Consider the following 21966-nt stretch of genomic DNA (forward strand, 5'->3'; position numbering starts at 1 on the left):
TTCTGGTGCTCTTTCAAACACGACAATGTTTACCTGTGGGAATCCAGGGAGGAATTCATTCGTGTCTTATACTGGTTGGTTACGATGCCTGTGGGAGTTGGGATCCGGGGGACCTGAACCTTGGCGTGTGTTTTACCTACTGCACTGACAGCTCAAATACACAGTTGGTGACTCCATGTGTGTCAGAGGAGACATGTGGCTGACATTCTCACTAGGCCAACAGTGGAATCAGCAGTGACAGCCAAGACTGCAGTGCATGGGAATTCACCACTCAGTAATTGTGAGGAAAATAGTAAAAAAAAAAGTAACATATGTCATCCATCCTTCTTACATACAAGTGAATATTTCAGTGCAATAGTAATGTTGACAACCATCAGTGACAGTTTCTAAAAGGACACAATAGCGACATATCTTTTCAAACTTTGTATGAACTTTTTTAATTACAACATGAGATCTGGAAAAACAAATATTATTTCAAAGAATCTAATGTGCCTGTTTCTGCTCTCTGGTCCTTACAGCTCCCCCATCTTATGGCTGTTGTCTCAACTCAAAGCCTCTAGGCCAGAGTTTTCATGTAATTACCAGCACATGGTCACCCAGGAGGCCCAGAATCATCCCGCCACTCTTTGATCATAACAGATATTGAATGGCATTTACCCCCCGGTCAGAGAGAAACCTGTTTCTTTGGCTCTGTGAACAGATGGCCACAGGATGGTGGAGGGTGTTGCTATTATTCAAAATATCTCACAGAGAATGTGGAATGCCAGAAGCTTTTTTACCCACCAGGGGAGCTGGAAGAGAGATCACAAATATTTTGGTGAGTATCTGGGACGTTTGTGCTTCAGTCAAACACTGAGGAAGACAGTGTCAACCTTCGACATTTGCTGGATGAAAGTTATTTTCCTGCCCATCAAGCCCCATCAGACTGAAAACTAAATACATAGGGTGTTACTTGCGATTCTGCTCTCACCCTGTTTAAACACTCATCAGACATGAAATGCAAGTAATATGAATGTCAAATCTAGGCTAATTCATTCCTTTCCACTTCTCTTTGATTTGTACCTGTGTGAGTTTCATCTCATTCTCCCCCAGAAACGGTGTTTACCAGAAGCAGTGTGCATTATGCTTACAGAGAAAAAGAGATGTTAAGCTCCCCTCAGCCAGAGGTGGAGCAGAGGAGGTTATCCACAGAGATATCCCTTTGATGAAAGTGAATATTAGTTGCTCTTCATGTACTGTGTTGTGAAAGAAACTGGAAATTAGATGAGTAGCTTAACTACAAGAAAGAATTACTGGGTTTTCACAGAACAAAAAAGAATTTATCTTGGTGGTATTTGATTTAAATGTATGATAGACAATATATAATTTGGCTACAGGCCAACACAACAGAAAAATACAAAATATACAAATACAAATACAAAACCACCACAGTGCTTTCAAACTTCAGCCATATGTGTATGGCCAGAATTGTGTTACCTTTTATCTTGGACATCCCACTCTTTTTGTTTTTGGTGTTTATTATTTATAATGCTTTTTGTCATAATTAAGAAAAATAGGCACTGACTGTGATCCCCACATTACCTCAGTGTGAGCCATGAGCAGTCACAGTAACAGAGAGGTGGCCTGTATTCATGTAAGACTTGTGTTTGCTGTGTTTGCAGGTGAGGAAAGTTCACATGACTGCAATGAATATGTTACGTACGTGATGAGGTGTTGTGCTTATACTTCAGCAGTTCATTGATGTTAAGAGGTGATGTAGGTAAATGAGCTAAGTTAGCATGCTACTCCCCCGGGAAAATCGAACAAACTAGCTTTATGTTACCCAATATAGTTTTTACTCATAGAGATGTTATGGTTACATTGTTACTCCATTTGTCTTCAGAAGGTTAATAATTTTAAGAAAACGAGGTGGCTAGGTTGAGCTACCGTTAGCATAACCAAGCATGCTAGCTAACATTATTTTCATCCATCCAATGTCAGACTGATGAACTTTCTACAATACCTGAATGTTTTAAGGATTGAAATGCATCATAAAATGAGGTACCCCTATATATTTTCATCATTGCAAGGTTATCCAGCAGAGGCCTGTAACATTTTCATATAAATATTATTTGACTCTTTGCTTTCCTAACTGACAGATGAAAATGAAAAGACTATGTAGTTGTCATCTTTCAGAGTATAACAGGTAGACAGTGCAAGAGAAGTAATCATACAAAGCTAAATGTGCATCATTTTGTCAACAAAAGCACAGTGCGTGGTACTTTGCATGTCATTTTTTTAACCATCGGCAAGATTTTTATTCAGTTGTCAATCATTTTCTCAGGTATTCATTCAGATATGATTTATATTAAAATATGCTTCAAAATATCCATGGAAGGGCCTTCCCCCATGTTATGTTGGCACTGAGAGTTAGGGATAAGAGTCACACTTTTAACACTTAGTGATGTGATGATGTCACAAACCAGGCCGCATGGCCATGACAAAAAGAGGGAGATGCACACAAAGAAGCCAATTAACAAATGTTTTATTTAAAAAAAACAAACAATAAATCTAGAAGAAGAACCCAAACTAACAATGGCATTGTGTAATCTTTAGGATCAGCAGTGTAAGTGAGTGCATGAGTGAAGAAGTGTGTGAATGCAATGTTGTATGGTGCAGCAACAGAAACAACACAAACCAAATGACAACCAAACCAAACAGGTGCCTCAAGGAGGAGAGAGAACCAGAACTGAGCTCCAGCATGGTTTTAAAAGCACTAGCACACAGGGCCCAGGTGTGCCAAGTCTGCTGATGAGCCCAGGTAATGACAACCCTTTGCCACACCCACCTCTAATACCTGTAAAAGGAAGCAGCCACACACAGGAAGCAACAGGTACACAGGTGGAAAGGGTTGTCACAATGAGATGCAAAATTGCAGCACAACTCGTACCAACAGCTATTGATTTATGGACTGCAGTATATGGACAATGCATGGCATATCGATATTTGTGGTTATGTTCACCATACATTTTACAAATCTCTTTTTTCATATATAGTATCAGAGTAAGACCCAAAAACCATCACAACTAAAAATATATATACCATAGTAAACTTTTCTCACTGAACAGGAACCATTGCTTTGTTCATGCGTTACTGAGTTACTGCATGACTTAAATGCAGTCAAGCAAGCGGTAGATTTCTGGGAAGAAAGGGGAAGCACAACTCTCAAATTAGCACAATCTAACAGCTCAGATGTGCTTTATGACCATAATATAGTCCGCAATTATTTTCAGCTTCTCATGCTGAATTGGGTTATAAAAATGACAGAAATGTATACCAGGGCTAGAATAATAAATTCCCTGAACACTAATAAGAACGAGAGGATGAAGATTTAAACATCAACAGCACAAACACTGGAGTGCACAGCAGAAATACTGCAAAAACCAATAGTGGCACAGTGATTCGGCTGGCAAATACAAGGCTTTAAGCATTTTAATTAGAGTGATGGCTGCTTTCATTGCTGTCATCTGTTGCCAATGATACAGTCTTAATTAACCCATTTAAAAGCAGTGGTGTGTATTTATGTTCATAATGAGCCTTTCCAGTGTCAAAGGAAAAACACATCTTTGGCATAAAGCTATCCCCAGCAGCTTAGTCTGATGGTTATCACATAAGCATGACTCTTTTTACTTGTCAAAGCGATTTAAGGAACTTGTCAACAGGCTGCACATATACACGTTACTGCGGATGAGTCTTTGCATTGATTCACATATATAATAACAAATTCAAGGAATCACTTTATCATTTGCTTTAAAATGTATTCATACATTTTTCTTCAATTAAAACAGTCTTAACTTATAAGAAGGATGCTTTAGGCTCCGCAGAAATGGTGTGAAAAACTGAATTTTTAAAGGAGCTATTCATTAGTTTTGTTATTTCTACATAACCAATGTTAGCGTTAACAGTTGTCTACCTACCAGTCTGGAAGAACCACTTCAATCCTTACTCGCCAAGAGCTGTTGACAGCAATGGAAAGCACCCCTCTTGTTTTGCTTATATTTGTATCACTTCTTTACTTCTACTGAAGTTAGCATGCTAACCAGCTAGCCCTGGTTCGGCCAGACCGATACATCACTTTCCGATACAGAGTCGCTGTAGCTTCCAGTATGCCCTAAAGAAGTAGTGACAATCATCGGCACCCGCTCCCAGCAAGAAACCGAGTTCAGCAGCAGAAAACATATCCCTTTATTAGAAAACAAGTATTGCATAGATAATCAAGTTCCCTTTCTTTTTTTTCTTTTTTTTTTTTTTTTACAGTTTTTTGTCTTCAAACTGTTGTTGCGTTAATTGCACTGTTCCTGGAATATTTTTTTTTTTTATTATACGCCACATACCCCTTTTTGCCTGTAAGCAGCTGTGTGTAAATGACAGGACTTAAAAACATCCATAAGAAATTACACTAAGAACTGCCAGCAGCCCACTAAAGATCCCCTTGATTTACAGTATAAGGGAGACTTTAAACAGGCAAGACATATTTGCAATAAATGCTATCATGTAAGTTGTGTCCAGGGTTAATGACGTGATTCTGAGAGTGATCCTGTCTCATAGAAATTATGTTTATATACAACTAAGCTGCAAAGGCAACAAAGGAAAGTCAACATTGTTTTGGAATGAATGAAGCGCACTTGCCAGCAGGTGGTTGATGTGGATCATTGATGTGAATGCAAATTGCATATCTGGCACACTAATGACCAGGCTTCACATCCACAGTTGCGTTTGTGGTCAGGTTAATGCAACAAAAACACTGTAGTTAAGATTAAGGGAAGTCATATATCAACATATTTAGGACTTGACAAATATGTGAAATAACAACATATCCTCCTTATGTTATTAGAAAATATAATCTAGTCATCATTATGTGTCCTTGCTATTGCTGTATAGTATAAACATGATTCGAGCTGAATTGTTTTGTTTGGGTTAGAAAGTTTAAACATGCATATCTTTAAGCCTCACTTAAGAGAATGCTGGGAGATGGTGTTAAGAGATATAAACATGGTATGATAAACAAAATAGTATGGTGTAAATTTGAAAAAACAGGAGATGATATGAGACAGGCTTAGTTACTTCAGAATCCTTCTCCGAAGTCACTGCAATGAAAAGTCATGGTTACCTTCAAAGCCCTGACTGTGCTTTCATTAGAGGCACTGAAAAGGTACAATTCAGATAAAGGTCAGCACCAGAAAAGAAGGAGCTGTAGATAAACAAACAACAAGGGCTTTCAAGCTGCTCATACAGATGTAAATTGCTATATGAGTAGAATATTTGTGCAGCGAATATATGTTTGCATTTAGAGTCTGATAAAGTTCTATCATGTTTATTATTGAGGCTGTGAACAGACAGTGACAAATCCACAGGAAATTGCCACATGACTGCAGTTCCCCTCAGCTATTTAACATCTTTCAGCTCATTGTTTTGGTTTCATACAACTCTACGCTCATTTACGCTGTTTCCAGACACAGCAGGCGGCTATTTTCAACAACAAAGTTCTCATGAACTAACTGTGTGCTGCCTGGCCAGCACCAAATTGACAGGCAGAAGATAGTGCGTGACTGGTGAATACAATTAAGCATTTAGCAGTGAAAGAGATGGATATTTTCATTGTTGGCGGAGACCAAAACAGAGCTAGAGACAGAGCCAATGACTTTAAAACAGAGCCAGAAAAAATGAATATATGAATATAATGAATATTGGACACTAGATCCACTGAAACACAGGAAACAATGCACTAGTCCAATACAGTTCTGCTGGGGGAGCAGGGACAGTGGTGTGTTTGGAAGAAACAGAAGAAATGATTAGTTAGCAGAAACATACATAGTCCTCATTCTTGATTCAACATAAGCAACCAAATACATATTTAGTTCTTTAACAACCCTCACACACTACCTTATAACCTTCAACTAAACATGCTGGTTTGATATAAAAGCAGGCTATACTGGCCCTGCTAATTTAAAGTTAAAATTCTACTTTGTTAAAGAAGAGTTCTTTAGAAAGTTTCTCTTTTGAAGTTTTTGCACATAATGATTAAAAAAAAGAAAAACTGATGATTATTTCTCAGTTCACATTAAAGTGATTAAGAATGATGTGATTAAAATGTAATTTTTTTTTGTCGTTGTTGAGCCCTTACAATGTACAATCCGTCATGCATAATGAAAAACAATTCATTAACAACAACAAGAACAATTTCAAAAATCTCTGCAACTTTTACAATTAGAATCTATTCTAGTCTCCATACATTTCAGGCATCATTGAAACGCCTTAACAAGGTCCACAGAGATTGTCAAACATTCTGAGATGTTTTACATTTAACAGAAAAACGAACGCATTCCACACTTATACATGAATTTTCTCCTGATCACTGACCTATTCAGTCTACAGAAAATGAATTTGCTGTTTGTATTTCTCAGAGTTTTCTAAGGCAATAATTCACTTGCCTATTTATGTTGAGAAAACATCTTGGGATTTGTTGTCTGAGTGTGTGGTAAAGCTCTTAATGTCTCTGTGAACACACTCAAACAATAAGCCAAACACTGTGAGATGGAAGGGTGAACTGTCTGGGGTGTTTACCTGCCTTCCTCCTATGTCCTTACATGAACATACTTCATTTCTCCTGAATGAGAGGATGCAGGTTTGAATAGGAGATGGATGACAGATAACAACACACCGATACATCATGACATGTAGCCTAATCAATGATGCATGATACAATTAGTGACTTTTCAGTCATACATATGAGTGTTGATGAAACCTTTTATGTTTTTGCCTATAAAGACTCTCAGTGCATAAGAAATCAAACTAATGCGCACAATTTTGTCAAAGGATACAGATGTCTTAAACTGTGTATGCTTTATCAAAGACTATAGGATTATTATTTGAACTGGCACACATGCAGTCCAGATTGATATCCAGATTCAGATCGCAGGTGTACCAGGGGTAAATCCAGTCCTCTTTTCACTGTTGAGGCTTTTCTGTGCAGGGACATTCGCCATTCTGAGATATCTCTCTCTTTCTCTGTCCCTTGGCTGTCAGTGCCTCATTCGAGATATCACGGATCTGGATCTTCATCCTCCAGGACACTCAGACCCTTGTCTCTTCCTCCTATGTGTGAATAATGTACTTGGGTTTTGTCTCCTTTGTGTAAATATGATCTGTCCTTTTCTAGGTCTTCATGGTGGAGATATACAGTACGTATGATATTGTCATCATAATTCTCCATGTTGTAATTTTACTGCTGCTCTCTGGGGTCTACTCTGAAGAGGAATCCCCTCTCTGTTACTGATGAGGGGTTTTTGGGGAGTTTTTCTTTATCTGATCCGATGGTGTAAGGTTAGAGGATGCTCTGCAGATCGTGAAACCCTTTGAGGGCAAATTCGTGATTTTGGGTCGAACTAAGCATACATAATTTAACAACTGGTTTGTATTATATCCGTGTAATTAAACCAAGTCTTTCTATTATCCTTTGGCAAAGACACGGATAAATGTGTGCAGAATTCATTGGTATCTGTATGTGTCTGGATCAGCCAAACCCAGTCAGGAGGTGGTCTGGCTTTGCCTTGTGATTGGATTTTGTTTTTCCTAGTAGAAAACAAAAACATCTTCGTGAGAAAGTTATTGCTTAGTATCATGGCAAATTGGCGAAGGTGTGACCAATGACTTTGAAAGGTCATGATCTGCTGGGATCTAAAATTCCTGCTGAGTGAGAGCAGACTTTGATCCGCTATGGATCACATCATGATCACATTTGTTGCCAGCTCAGCCTGTCAAAGTGGTCAGAACCGAGATAAGCATTACTCAGTAATAAAAAGACTGATCAGATGTATCCAGAACATATTCTGACATGATAACACCAGGTATGAATGGCGTGAGGAGGACCTCAAGCTTTGTTTCTGCTGTCAGTACACAACATAAAACTAATATCTGCAAAGGCCACTTTAAACGTACAGATCAGCTGATTCACGTTGACCACATGTTCCTTTTTCCCTCCTCTCTGTGTCCTGTGATGTCGACATACCTCAAGCTTTAGTTACGCGATCCAGGACGTATTGCTGTGTTGTTGTATGTATTTATTCAGCAGGTACCGCACATGTAATGCTGTTTGGCTTGCACAGCTAAACTTGTTCTTATAAGCTACCACACCCTCATCCGAATCCTTCTCATCGCCCCTTCATCATGACACCCATCCTCCCACTCTGCGCTATTTTACATATTTCTTGCACTCTGTCTCCCGCCACTGTGGCAGTTTTTCCACCTTCCCTCGTCAACTCAAGTCCACTTCCCTCCGCCTCTGCTTTTGTCGCCCACTTTCTTCTCTTTATGATTTTCCACACCCATGTCAGTGCTTGCAGTTCTCCTCCACAGGCGCACAGGAGGCGTGTGATATATATTTGAGGGGAACACACTGACAGAGGGGAACAACAGGCCATTCCAACGATCCATATTTCCTGCTCCCAGTGGAACAGGTGGGAGGAGAGCTCAGCACAGCGGGATGGCCTTTTCCCAGTCCCTCTGAAACCGCAGTTTGCATGCCGCTGAAGGTAGAGCGAATGCGCCAGTACGAATGTCACTGCATGCGCGTGCAAGCCTGCGTGTGGTTTCCTGGACCATATGTTCATGTTTAACTCCCTCCACATCTGTGCTGGCAACAATAGCAGCTCACCCCACAGGAATGACCACAGTCTGTCAGGGCTCATCAGACACATCCTAGATTTAAATGATGTGGGCGCCTCAGACCCCAACCTCATTTCACCGCTTTGTGATGGAACCCAGTCACCTATGGCCTGCGCATTCAACTCCATATTGTGCTCAGGAAAACGTGCAGATCTACTGTTCGTATCCATGAAGTCTGACCAAACTGATCTCCCCTGGGTGACGTTACTGTGATGGGGTCACATTTATTCACTTTGGGCCTGATTAAATGTGAGAACACGATGATCATAAATTTTATGTTCTCATTGTCTGGCTAATTCAAACCAGTTGTAAGGAGAAAGAGGAATCCATAAATGACTGTTTTGGATATTTATTTATAAGACACATATTTTAACAGGCCCACAAGTCCAAATATTTTTGCAGACTTCTAGGGTTTCTAGAGTTCTGGCTATTCTAGCCTATGAAAAACAACACACCTTGTAAATCTACAAAACTACTATTTAACAATGTGATCCCAGAGCAGCCAGTACATGATTAATATCCCCAGCATGATTGCACCAGCTCGGACAGTTTGCTCTGGAAAATGTTAGCAGTTGGTGCTGTGAGAAGGCGAGATAGGAAGGGAATTGAGTACGATGGGGAACAGCGCCTTTTTTCGTTTAATGACCAGAAAGTCCCTGTTCCCTGGTAACAACTTTAAATTGCATCTTCCCATCCAGGCTGCTCAAAGATAAGTCATATACCTCTGGTATGTCAGCAGAAATCTGACAATAAAACAGCTTCTCATATAGTCACCTACTATATGACCTGCACAATATATATGCCAGCAGGTGAAGGAAATGTTTGCCTTTTGTTCACGTTGATGGAAGCAATACACGTATTGAAAGCTGCAAGTAATTTACTTTTCATTGTGTGGTTTACCCATTCAAGGTGAGTTTAACACTGGGAGTAAAAGACTCTCAGCTCCTCCGTGTTGATTAGAGTATAATGACCCATTGAATGGCATCATTTTATGGCTGGGTTGTTTCAGATGAGATAGAGAGCGGTGGTGTTATCTGGGATGCTCCCTGAAAATAAATCCTAAAACTCCCATCAGGCATTTTGTTCCACCATGTTTTCAGTGAGAATTTTTAAATAAGGCATGTGACACAGCTGACATAAAAAAGCAGACAATATTAGTCAAATTACTACCTATATCCTCACTTAATCAGCATTCATGATTGTTAACGTCAATATTATTACACATGATTATAATCAATTAGGCCTCTGCCAGAAAGAGCTTAACCAAGCCAGCGTCATACCAAAAATATCAGCAATATGACATGTAACTAAACATTTTCTGAGTGATCCAATAAAAATATAGCAGATGAACACTCCAAATCCTGCAAGGTTGGATGGTGGGTCCATGCGAGCAGGGCTTGGGGCGTGACTGAGAGAGGTGACTGCTTTGTTGTGATGTCACAAAGTTACAGAGGCTGGTTTTAAGGCTCAGTTTCTGAATACAGGCTGTGTGCATTTCTCTGTGGATTTAGCAGTTTGATACTTTCACAGTATTAATATGGAACCTAGACCTGCTTTATAATCAAAGAACGCATGGACATCTCACTTCATACAATGTGGGACCTTTAAGTTATGGTATGTGCGATGCAACTAAAAAACTTGGTTAAGGTTTGGGAAAGAAAGCAGTTACAGTTCATAAAACGTTTGATGATTTTAAGATGCAAACTCTAGTCTCTAGCGGTCTGTCCACATTCTTAAGTTTTCCCTCATTACATAAGGGACACAATACTTCCCGCATTGGCACTGGACATAAATGCCCTGGTGCATTATCATCCAATATAAATGGAATTCCTAGGGCTACTAGACTGAATTAGTGGATAGATGAATGAATGTCATCTAGGGTTTATGTAGCATCTCATTGCTATTACATTGTGATGAAACTTTCACCATTTAATGGATAACAATCATTTCCTTATCTGAACCAAGCAGTTTCAGTTCCCTAAACGTAATCATTAAAAGGCTACATGCAGATATTGAATGAATAATGGGCTGAAAGGTGTTTTGCAGATATGTGTTTCATTTAATTTTACCTCTGCTGGGGAGGCCGTAGTGTACCATGTGTCTTCTCCAAAACCCATAAAGACATCAGCCACTTCCTTTCACCTCTAGACTGTGTCCAGATGTTCTCACTATCCTGGGATGCATGTTTTTTTCTGTTTTGGTAATATTATTTTTTTTCATTAGATTATATAATTATTTGTCTGTTTTTGATAATCATAACAAGGAATTTTGTGTCTGCCATATATCTTTATGAGAGAAATGACATCAAAGTCTTAGTGCTCTCGACAAACTGCCTTTCTTCCTTTTTTTCTTTCTTTTTTATGGAAGTTAAACATGATAATTTGCACAGTTTAAATTGCAACAATAATGATAACAGTTACCTTAATAACTAAAATTAACACTACAAGGGAAAATTAGTACACTTGTAGGAAATATGCTTTTTAGCAGCTGCAAAATTTCCATGAATCTTTTTTGACAGTTACTTTCTGCTGTATTGGCCTGTGAAGCTTGTTCAGTCGCACTGCCTGTTGCCTAGATATGGCAAATCCACAAAATGCCATATTGGAACATGCCCCTTCAATATGCTCATAGATGGTAAAACTTAGCTAATGAGAACACAGTGTCACTGCAGCATGCCCTGTGCAACTGTTAAAGCATTAACTAGGAAATAAAAATCTAAAACTACAAAATAATGAAGTAACCATCAATACAAAAAAAAAGCTGCGATCAAATGAGCCAACATCCCAGGGGACAACATCTGTGAAGTATGCCTTTGTTATTCTCCAGACTAGGTTGCACTTACACAGTAATTACAGGCACATAGTACATCTCATGTGGAGATGAATAATATGTGAAAAACAGTGATGAGATCAAATATTGCACATACGTTTTTGAACATGATAAATCCTCACTAGGTGGCAAATGGAAATTTGACAGGCTCTATAGCTCATTCGCCACTTGCCAGAAGAAATATTTGACATGTTTTTTCTTCAGACTGAGCACATTCATTTTTCTTCAAGCCACACAACATGACATAATACATAAAATACAGTGTGTGTATGCATTGTAATTTGTGTGTAATTTAGTGGACGAATATCATACATGAAGGACTATCATTTACAGTATCAGGATCAATACACGCTTTGCCACATGGACACCCATCAAAAAATCATTCACACTTATTGATTGTTGATTTGGTTCATTTTAGAGGTCGGAACAATGTCATTGTAGCTTTTGTGCACACCAGCAAACTGGGAGGATCCGGTTGAAGATTACCATCATGAAAAATTAGGGTTCTAGTAAGAATCCTGGTTTTCTTGTATGCACAGGAAACAACGCAAATTTGATTGATTTATCTACTCATATACATAAAACGTTACAAATAACTCTCATTAACCACCTTATTATAGATGATTTGGTGATTTTCTGACCATGTAGTACTGGTCCGCGACAGTTATTGTAGGTATGTTCACAATATGGTCTAAAATTTTACATCAAATATACAGTAATGCAAGTAAGAGTAACATTATGATTGTCAGGAGTTCAGAAGAGAGAAAATGTCTGGTATTTCCCTTAAAGAAAGCTGTACGCACAAACAAATATGTTGGCCAGTAAATGTATGTGTCCAGTGACTGTTAATATCTACATGTTTGAAGCTTTTTGTACCCCACTGTACAGTATACTGCCCACCTGTGGTCTTGCTACAGAAAAAGCCAGGATGCAGGGACTCACAGTGGCTTATAATGACAGTATGAGGCTGCTGCTTAAAGTTCAAAGGAGCTGCAGTGTTTTGTTAATATTTGTCCACCTGCTCTGCTGCAATACCACATCTGATATATAGATGTATGTGTAGGTTATCTGATTCTGCAAACAGTATTATCTCAGCCTGAACCAATCCTGAGCTGAGTTGCGTCAGGTTCTTGTCTTGAATGTGGAACCAGTGGCGTTCCAATTTGTATGCAAATGTCGGATTATTGTGGAATGCCTTTTTTTTTTCTTTTTTCTTTTCTATTTCTATGGACCCCCTTGAGCTGTGTCCTTAATAAAGACATAATAAACAAATGAATGATTGAATAAATGAATGAATTAATTAATTAATGTGGTGAAAACTGAAATAACACCACTAATGAATTTCCCCCAGGGGATAAATAAAGTATCTATCTATCTATCTATCTATCTATCTATCTATCTATCTATCTATCTATCTATCTATCTATCTATCTATCAAAAGAATAGTATTGTTGTGTAGGAGGGAGGTTACCTTCTGAAAATGTATGGTAACATGCAGTTGGTGAAATACTGGCGAAGTTGTATTCAATCAAGCATAAGTAATTAGTTAAGTCAATCATTTCTCAGTCCAGGTCAAACTAAGGTGTCATAGAGAAATAGAGAACAAGACATAATATTTTGACAGCAGCCGGCCTGCAGTTTAGATGCTACACTTTCAACAGCTAACTTAGCCCTCCACGCGTAGCATTCGAGCAGTCCCTTCATCACACTGAAGCAGAGGAGTTAGTTCACCATCCCTCTTTGAACAAAAGCAGCTGATTACTGAATGTAGCTAGCTTGCTAAAATGTAAATACGGTGACTTTGGGGCATCAAGACCACTGAGCGCACATATACAAAATTTACCTGAAGTAGCTCATCTAACTCCTGTTGAGACGGACAAATCTACCTCCACACGTCAAAGTAATGGAGCGTTACTGCTGTTATTGAATTATATTATTGAAATTTGTAATCCACACTACACTACGCTTTAACACATTTCTAAGGGATGCCTGTTTATTACTGCCTGTGTGATGGTACATCTTTCCATGTGCACTGCAGAAACAAATGCTTCTACCCACAGTGAAATGCCAGTTATGCAACAGGGCTGATTTGGGATCATCACAGGAACATGCCATGCAAGCAATTACTGCCCTTTATATTGTGAGAAGGTTTATGTAATTTCCATATAGCCCCTCAAGTCATCTGAGAAATACAACCTTTCAATAAAATGATGTTGAACGAGAGGTGTGTGGAGCAGCGTGGACGCACACATGCAGATTACAGGTTCAGTGACAGTGAGCTATTTCGTCAGCTGTGAATAACAACATTAATATTTAAGCAGTATTGCTTCTGCTTACAGGATGTTGGATGTGGTGGCTGCTGGCCAGGATCCATCCACAATACTTTAACACTTTTAACTCTGTGAACTAAAAAACACTGTGTGAGAGAAATTTTTTTTTTTTTCTTTTCACCAGGATGTCATTTCTTCTAGAAAAAAAAGCATAATTTCAGTAATTAACATGTCAAAATGATCATTTGTAGTACGGACATTTATTATTATGTCATATGCAGCAAATTTTAAAGGAAAAATATGATATGGAGACCAAGTTTGGCATTGCTTTACCTTTCAGACAAAGCAGTGTAGATGGGCTAGGAAAGGACCAGGGCACACACTCTGGCTGTCTGCACAGAATTAAAATGTCAGACTATGCTGCTGAGTCTGTGACCTCTTGACCATATATGCAAATCGTGTGAGAGCTGACAGTGAGGAAGGAGTTGGGCTCCCGGGAGGAAATAAAGCTGTTTTTCCCCTCAGGTGGTGAAATTCAGGATTAAGTTCTGGACGGGCTGCTCAAGACGATAAGCATTTTCGTCACTGGAGCAGTGTGGAGGCTTGAGGCATGCGTTGCACTTTATTTAATCTCTGTTATGATTAAATACGGGAGTTAATGTTTGACTTCGAGTGGTCGGTATTATGACTTGGATGTACATGCTCGTCATCTAACAAAAGCTTTTCAGTAGCCTCTATGATTAGTAATGTGGAGCTTTTTTATTTTCCCAAGAAGTATTTTAATAATGCAGTCTTGTTTTTTTTTGTTTTTTTTTGTTTTTTTCTATCCAAGAAAACAAAGCAGGAAGTCGGGAGATGTGGGACAAAGATCGCCAAAGTCCGCGTTGGGAGGAGGTTGGGGTGGATGGATGGGTTCACAAAACTGGGGACATTCACAAAGGAGATCGCTGATTGTTTGCCTCTTAAAACCAATAGTCTGAGTTGTGTGTTCTAACCATGTGTTTATTATTGTAACCAGGACGACGGAGGTCCTCTAACCTTCAGGAAGTACTTATTCTAAACCAAACCATGATCTTTTGCGGGTTTAATTTTGTAACCATGACAACAGTTGCCTGGTAAACCTGCCAACATTTCAGGAGACACTCCTATGGGTCATATCAGGGGTCAGAGACAAATTACCTATATGGTCATTTAGGCTGGAGGACAAGTCTTTTACAGTTATTTCCCGTTAACGTCCACTCCCACAGAGAACTGAATGAAGTAGCGATGGGTGCCGAAATGGGCTCCAGTGCTAAAATATTAAAGACCGTATTAAACTCTGATGTTATCAGTTCTGTTCTTTGTACTGATCTCCTAGTTATTCTTGCTACATAAAAGTTACTTTGCACATTTTATCTAACCAATTCCGTTTCTAATTATGATGCATTTTTGCTATTCCCAATCCAGAAGGGATTTCAGGAAGAGAGACCTGCAGGCAGGACGAGCCGGGACTGAACTTTCTAATTAAAGTGCTAACAGCACCTCATAAATAAATAACAAATAAATAACACGCATGATTGTTTGTGGCGTAATATGTAAAGAGGACATCTGAAAGAACCACAAAGCAGTGGAAAGATCTAAACTTCTGGTCAAGACTTTCAGAATAAAACCCGAGTGGAAACAGGATGCAGATCGTGATTCAGATTGTGGATTATGATTCTATCCAAAAAGATTGTCATTATGATCTTTTGGCGAGCTCACCAACCCCTAGTTGCGACCTTGCAACAAGTCTGTTGTATGTAAGGACGGAAACACAAAGTTTTGGACCGCCTAGCTCATCGCTGATCTGTCGTGACCCCAGGTTTGTTATGCACACTAGCAGCCTGGAGCCCTCACATGGAGTTAACTAAATTAGACGACCATGGGTTAATGATTGATTTGTGTACTTTATAAATCTTTTTGAATGAAGTCTCTCTTGGGTTTTCATTTAGAACAGGATCTTTTTCTTCTAAAGCACTGTGTGTCCCAGCATGTTCGTCTTTCCTTAATCTGATAGTCAAGTCATCCAGAGCTGGACAACAAAACAAAATCATTATACTGGACAAAGCCATTGATGTCTAAATAAAGCCAGTCAATACCACTTTTGATTGACATCCCACGTCTGTTTGTGAATTACAATAGATTTTCTTTGTCTTGCTCTTTTCTCCCCCCTTAGCAGTGCCATCGACTCATTGGCTAATGAATTTGCCTTGTGTCACTTTGCACGACAGCTGTCACTCTCCAACTTGGCACATTGCTCCACATCAGGGGAGAGAAAAAGTGGAGCCAGATCGATTGACGTTAATTATGCGGATGTAACGAGGGAGGGTGCACACTGGTCTGTGTCTCCTCCAAAGGAGTCGATAAAGGTCAGGCAATTAGTTTTTTCCCCCTAGTTCTTTTTTTTTTGTTTCAGGGATTCAATAATGTCACGCTGGAGAAGGAAACTGCATCAGCAGCATCACCACACAAACTATATGGTCTCTACTTCACACTTCTCACTCTGACCTCATTGCCCCCATTTTCACACGCCCACACACTCACGCCATATATAGTGTGCTAAAATTCACAAGCACAAAAAGTGTAGCCTGTTATTATCCATAACTTCAACATTTAGACTTAGCTGAAACAGCTAAACTGCGGCGTAATTACGGTGTGTGCCACACGTGCACTTGCATAGTAATATGGTAGTTCAATGGTTGAGAAAATGTAGTTCCAATGGAAAGGGCTGTTTGACGGCAAGATAAAGCAGTCGAAATATTCAAAAATAAAGCTTACACCTTATTTCCCCAGTGCTACCAGTGGGTTGACTTTCTGTGTTTACTTCTGTTGAGTATCCTGGGTATCTTCAAACTCAGTGTAAACTCAATTGTACATTGAATGAATAAGTAAAATTAAATCTTACTAAAAGACAAAGACAACATTAAAAGACAAAGACAGAAAGATTGACTTGAATTACATATGTGTGGATGATTAAATAGTTCATACTATAAAAATGAAGATGAAAAACAACTGGTTGTGCACACACTGCAAACCTTCCTTAGAGCATCAACTTTTTAAATGAAATGCATGTGCAAAAGTAAAATGAAGAGCAGGCAAAGAAAAAAAAAAAAAGAAAAAACTTTATCAGGCAGTTGAATGTGACTCTGGGGGCAGCAACCTCTTACTGGATTTAAATAACTTCCTGCACTGCTGAAAATCACCGAGCCATGAAACTATCCTTCTTTAATATTATTGTGGTAAACCAGTCACCCCTTCTGGATCAGTTCCTGAACCTGCTTTAAAATTACGCATGCAGAGAGGGTCACAGTCTGCGGACCTCCAAGGAGAAGGCATCTGTTTGTAGCTCTGAACCAGTGAACGACTTCCTCACTCCAAACAGTCGTGCACAGAGACGTTGTGCCTGCACCTCTAATTCCACGACTACATATGTGTGTGTGTGTGTGTGTGTGTGTGTGTCCATGTATGTATGTATGTATATACACATGTACACATTTCACAACCGTGTGTCTTTTTTAGAAGGTTTTATACAACAGCAAAGACTGGATGGTACAACCTCTAACATGTTAGCTGTCTGTGGTGCTGTCCTGTTTGTTCTGTCTGTTCCACTGGATCTGAGCTGGATTTGCTGTTGGTGACTGGCTGCAATTTGTGTTGAAAAGTCAATCAAAGTTGAAGTCTACACTCTTACTTTGCTTCTCTGCCAGCAAAACTGTAGCTATTTGATTTTGTGCACAGATTTTTGCTATTACTATTGTGCATGTACTTCAAGCAGGGACTCAGAAGTGGTGCTTTGGCAACTGCCATAGAGCTCTAACAGCAGGCCTCAAACTGACACACTGCAGGCTGAGGAAGGTTTTTCTTTTTGTCCTCCGGCTGGTGAGCGAGGACTTTTTTTTTTTTTTTTTTCTGTTGTGGTGAAGAAGAGGTAAATTTTCTAAAAAGTTGTCAACTCTCTGTGTATTTGTTTCTGTGTTTCAATATAACCAATGACACAGTAGCCTGCAGGTGTTATTATGTTTCTGTTTCAGCTGTCACACAACAGCACCAGTATAAAGTAGTCAATTGATTGAGGCTCTCAATGCTCAACAATGAAGTAATCCAGTTAGTCATCTGTGACAATCAGTCAAATCACACAGCTTTTACTCATGTGGGCCCGGCTGCCTGAACAGAAACATAAAGATTGATCACACCTGTTCCCATATGGCCAGTATCGACACGGCATCTATCCAGTGCCATAGTGGAACTATGCAACCAGGATTTCAGTATTATCACATGCCACACTGGAAGCTATCCACACATACAGCCCTAATATCTGTGTCTGATTACAGGCAAGTAGGCCACACCACAAATATTACCGATTTTTTTTATTTATTTTTTGCTGACAAACAAGAATCGTGAAAGAGAGAAAATGCTATTTGTTTAACAAGATGGTTTTTTCTTTCTTTGCAGCGTAGTGGTTATAATGAGGTTTGTCAGAATGACCGATTAAAACCTTCCATCACCCTGAGACCATTCCCTCTCTCTCTTTCTCTCTCTCGGTTTCACTGTCTCACCCCCCCCCCCCCCCCCCCCCCCCCCCCCCCTCCTGCCTTAATCTTTCTCAGTTGCCCCATGCGCAAGCTGTAAATAGAATCTGTCTCAATGATCAGCGGAGAAATTAAACGTGCCCACTCTGGCCCCAGTTTGCCTCTTGCTCTGCATAAATAATGGGATGTTTTCTCAGTGGCTGTCGAGCCATCATAAGTCCTTCATGATGCATCATTCTCCAGGTGTCATGCCTTTTTTTTCTCCTGTCTTGGGTTGTTGACCAGCTTACAACTCAAAATCTTTCTCTTTTTATCAATAACTATAAATGTGATTATCTCCTAATTGGTTTTTACATGTTTTTTTAATAAAAGAAAGAAAGAGGAGAAAAAAATAATTTACTGATAGTACAATCATTGTAACTGCCAGATGTTTAACATACTGTCTGTTGTAAGTTTTTAGTTTTTTCACTACTATAATAAAAGCACTGAAGCTCCTTCTACACTGGTCAAGAAACCTGCTAACACCTGCTAACATTGGGCTTTTGTCAGCAATGGCAAAGGCTACAAATGGCATTCACTCCCAGGTCAAATGACTCTGCAGTAGAGACATGCAGGAATTTATCGGCTCCGGCTCTGATCAGCATTGATGTAAAACACCCAGGTGAACACGTTAATTTTCGCCACTTCTCTGTGCTGTGATATCTTTCGGAGCACAAACACTGTAAACAGGCACACCCGCCCAGCACGGAATAAGTTTCCACCATGGCAGCGTCTCAAACGGACGCACTGACACTTACAGAAGCACCAAACCAGGGATGAGACGCGATCTGATCTGTTTTACCAGTCTGCACAGCAGCTAGCAGCTCACTCTTTCTCACCTGTGTCTGTGTGTGTGCCTTAGTACTATATAACTGCATGTGATGTTACTTCCTGCAGTAGTCTTCTCAGAAAGGCAAACTCGTCCGGCAGTGGAAAAGGAGTCAATCATCTTTTTTAGTGGGTTGACCCTCGTTTGAAAAAACCTGCTTATACCAGCTAATTTCCACAGCCATGCTTGCAGCTCTGTGAGGCTGTATGTGGCCACAGCGGTCTATTGAACTAAATGCTAACACAGCAGTTTAGCTGAGGTTGATGGAAATGTCATTAGTTTACTCATAAACCAAATTAAAACTTTACTTTACCCTGGTGCCACTAACTTTACTAAAAGCTCACATCTGTAAGAAGTTGTCCGCATTTTTTTTTTTTTTTTTTAACTTTTCATTCTGATTCACCTTATATGTCTTTGCCTTTATCACTACAGTGGGTTTGTTTAGCATGAGTGGAGTATATTTGAGAATGCAGCGTGTCTCACTGCCGCTGAGCTGACAGTATCAGGTCTGCCAAACCGATGAAGTGGAACACTCGAGGTAAATGAATGTGTTAAAATACATGAGAGAAGAGGGGAGTGAGCAGAAGAAGGAAGCTTATAGCCAGCAGGTTACATTTCCTTTAAAACTGTATGACTAAGGAGGAAGCTATGACTCTTTGAAAACTGAGCAGCATCATATTCAACCACTTAGGTAACAAAGGTGCCTCAGCAAATTGCCTCTTAGGAAATAATGACCAGATTTCTTTTCCTTTTTTTTTTTTTTTTTGATGAGGCTAAGGAATTAACACAACGCATCATCAAATTATACAAAACAAACAGAAAATGATACCAAAACTATCTGCCAGGTGTTGATAGATACTTCTTAAGGTTAAGAAGGAAAATGGTGAGTTTTGGTATCATTTTCTGAGGTTTTGAGATCTCCACCACTGACTGTGTCCTATAGTTAGTCAGGATATCTCAAACTGCACACTTAAAACCTTGCACTGAAATCATATTCACACTTTCACAATGTAACTACAGACTGTCAAGTTCTGGTTGCATGTAAATAATAGAGGTCAATTTGCATGAATTTCCGAATGTTGCGTACAGAGCTGTGAAGTGGGAGGAACGATTTCTGTGAACAAGTTTATTCTCCCATAGACAATGTTACATGATCACAGCTCTTCTTGGTCTGGATGAATTGTTAGTACAAAAGATTAAGAACTGTGTTAGAAAAATATTAAAACTTCAGGGGAGCAGCATCCATGCACCTTTGGATGCTGCTCCCCTGAAGTTTTAATATGCCTTTTTCTATTTCTTTTTTTTGTTTTTTTTGGTGCATAACAGTAAAAAAACAATAAAAAAGACGACATTCACATTTGAAGTTCATTCAATTTTGGATTGGGGGTAATTTTCGGATGCATTCAGCAACTGTCACAACTTGTTTTTTTGTCACAAATTTAACATCAAAATGTTCTGGATTTGCTGCCACACTGTTCCACAACTGACTGGCTTCTTCTCCACAGCAGTGGCAGCTAAGCCTCATGATAATAATTTAAACTGGCGGTCATAACATAAACCTTCAGGATTTTTACATTATCTATAAAAGTATAGATAATGTCTGTATCAACCCCAGTCTGTTGGTGGTATTTCTGTAATCACTGGGTGTGTATGCGCCTTTTAGCATACTTTCTGTCAAACTCTCCAGGGTAACTCCACTTTGATGTGTGTTTTCTTAACTGATAAACTGGGAATAGGGTAAAATAAATACATACATAAAGAATGTCATGGACTAGAAAGATCAGAAATGCCCAGCCTTTCTCTCTCTCTGCCGAGAAGATTAAAGATAATCTTCACTTGAAAGCTTGAATTTTACATTTGACCCAAATGTGTCTCACAGCAAGTGGTGGTGGGGTGGGGGGGTGTAGGGGGGGAGGTTTGTGAATATTATTACAGCCTCGTGATGAAGAAGCACAGAGCGGTCAGGCGTCATACTTTAGCATATTGTACGACTTTAAATGTACAGCAAAGTTACTGTTCGAGTGAAGTCGTCTTATCTCTCGTTTCACAAGCTTATCAAATTGCAAACATATCTCACATCAGCAGAGGTTTGCAAATAATTAACGAAATAACAAAAAAAAAAAAAAAAAAAAAAAAAAAAAAATATCAAGGTGTCAGACGGTGGTAACAAGCCCCCAGGCTCTGTACAAGGAAAATTGACACCTTATCAAAGCTGAATTAAGATAACAGCAATAGCACCCCAGGCAACTGTTTGGGAGATATACTAGATTTCACTGGTGCCTAAGGGGATGTCTCAGCAGTGATACTTGATATCACCTGCTATATCACATGCAACTTTAGCAGCAGGGAAGTTCAGCAGGAAGGAAAACATTTCCTCTCTTCTTGGTTCTTCTGAATCAAAATTCTACATATTCTCAAGTGTTTTTATACTTTCCAAATGTGATGAGCTTCTCAGCTTCGTGCAAAGTGACTATGTTTTAAATGGCAATAATTCCAATGCATTATGCAGTGACTTAATAACTTAATGCTTCTGTGCCCCCACCTGTCCCGTGTTGACCCAATACAACAACATTTTGTTTTCATCCCTGAAAGTGTTGTTCACCTGAATCTTTACATACTATACTTCAGTTCAACTATGTCTTTGTATAGATGTGTGTGTGTGTGTGTGTGTGTGTGTGTGTGTGTGTGTGTGCGTGTGTGTGGGTGTGCAAATAAATACTGTTCACGTAAAAGGCATCTACCATGTAGC

Source organism: Seriola dumerili, unplaced genomic scaffold (genome assembly GCF_002260705.1).
Source record: "Seriola dumerili isolate Sdu_G_001 unplaced genomic scaffold, Sdu_1.0 BDQW01000052.1, whole genome shotgun sequence".
In the NCBI taxonomy this organism is placed as follows: Eukaryota; Metazoa; Chordata; class Actinopteri; order Carangiformes; family Carangidae; genus Seriola; species Seriola dumerili.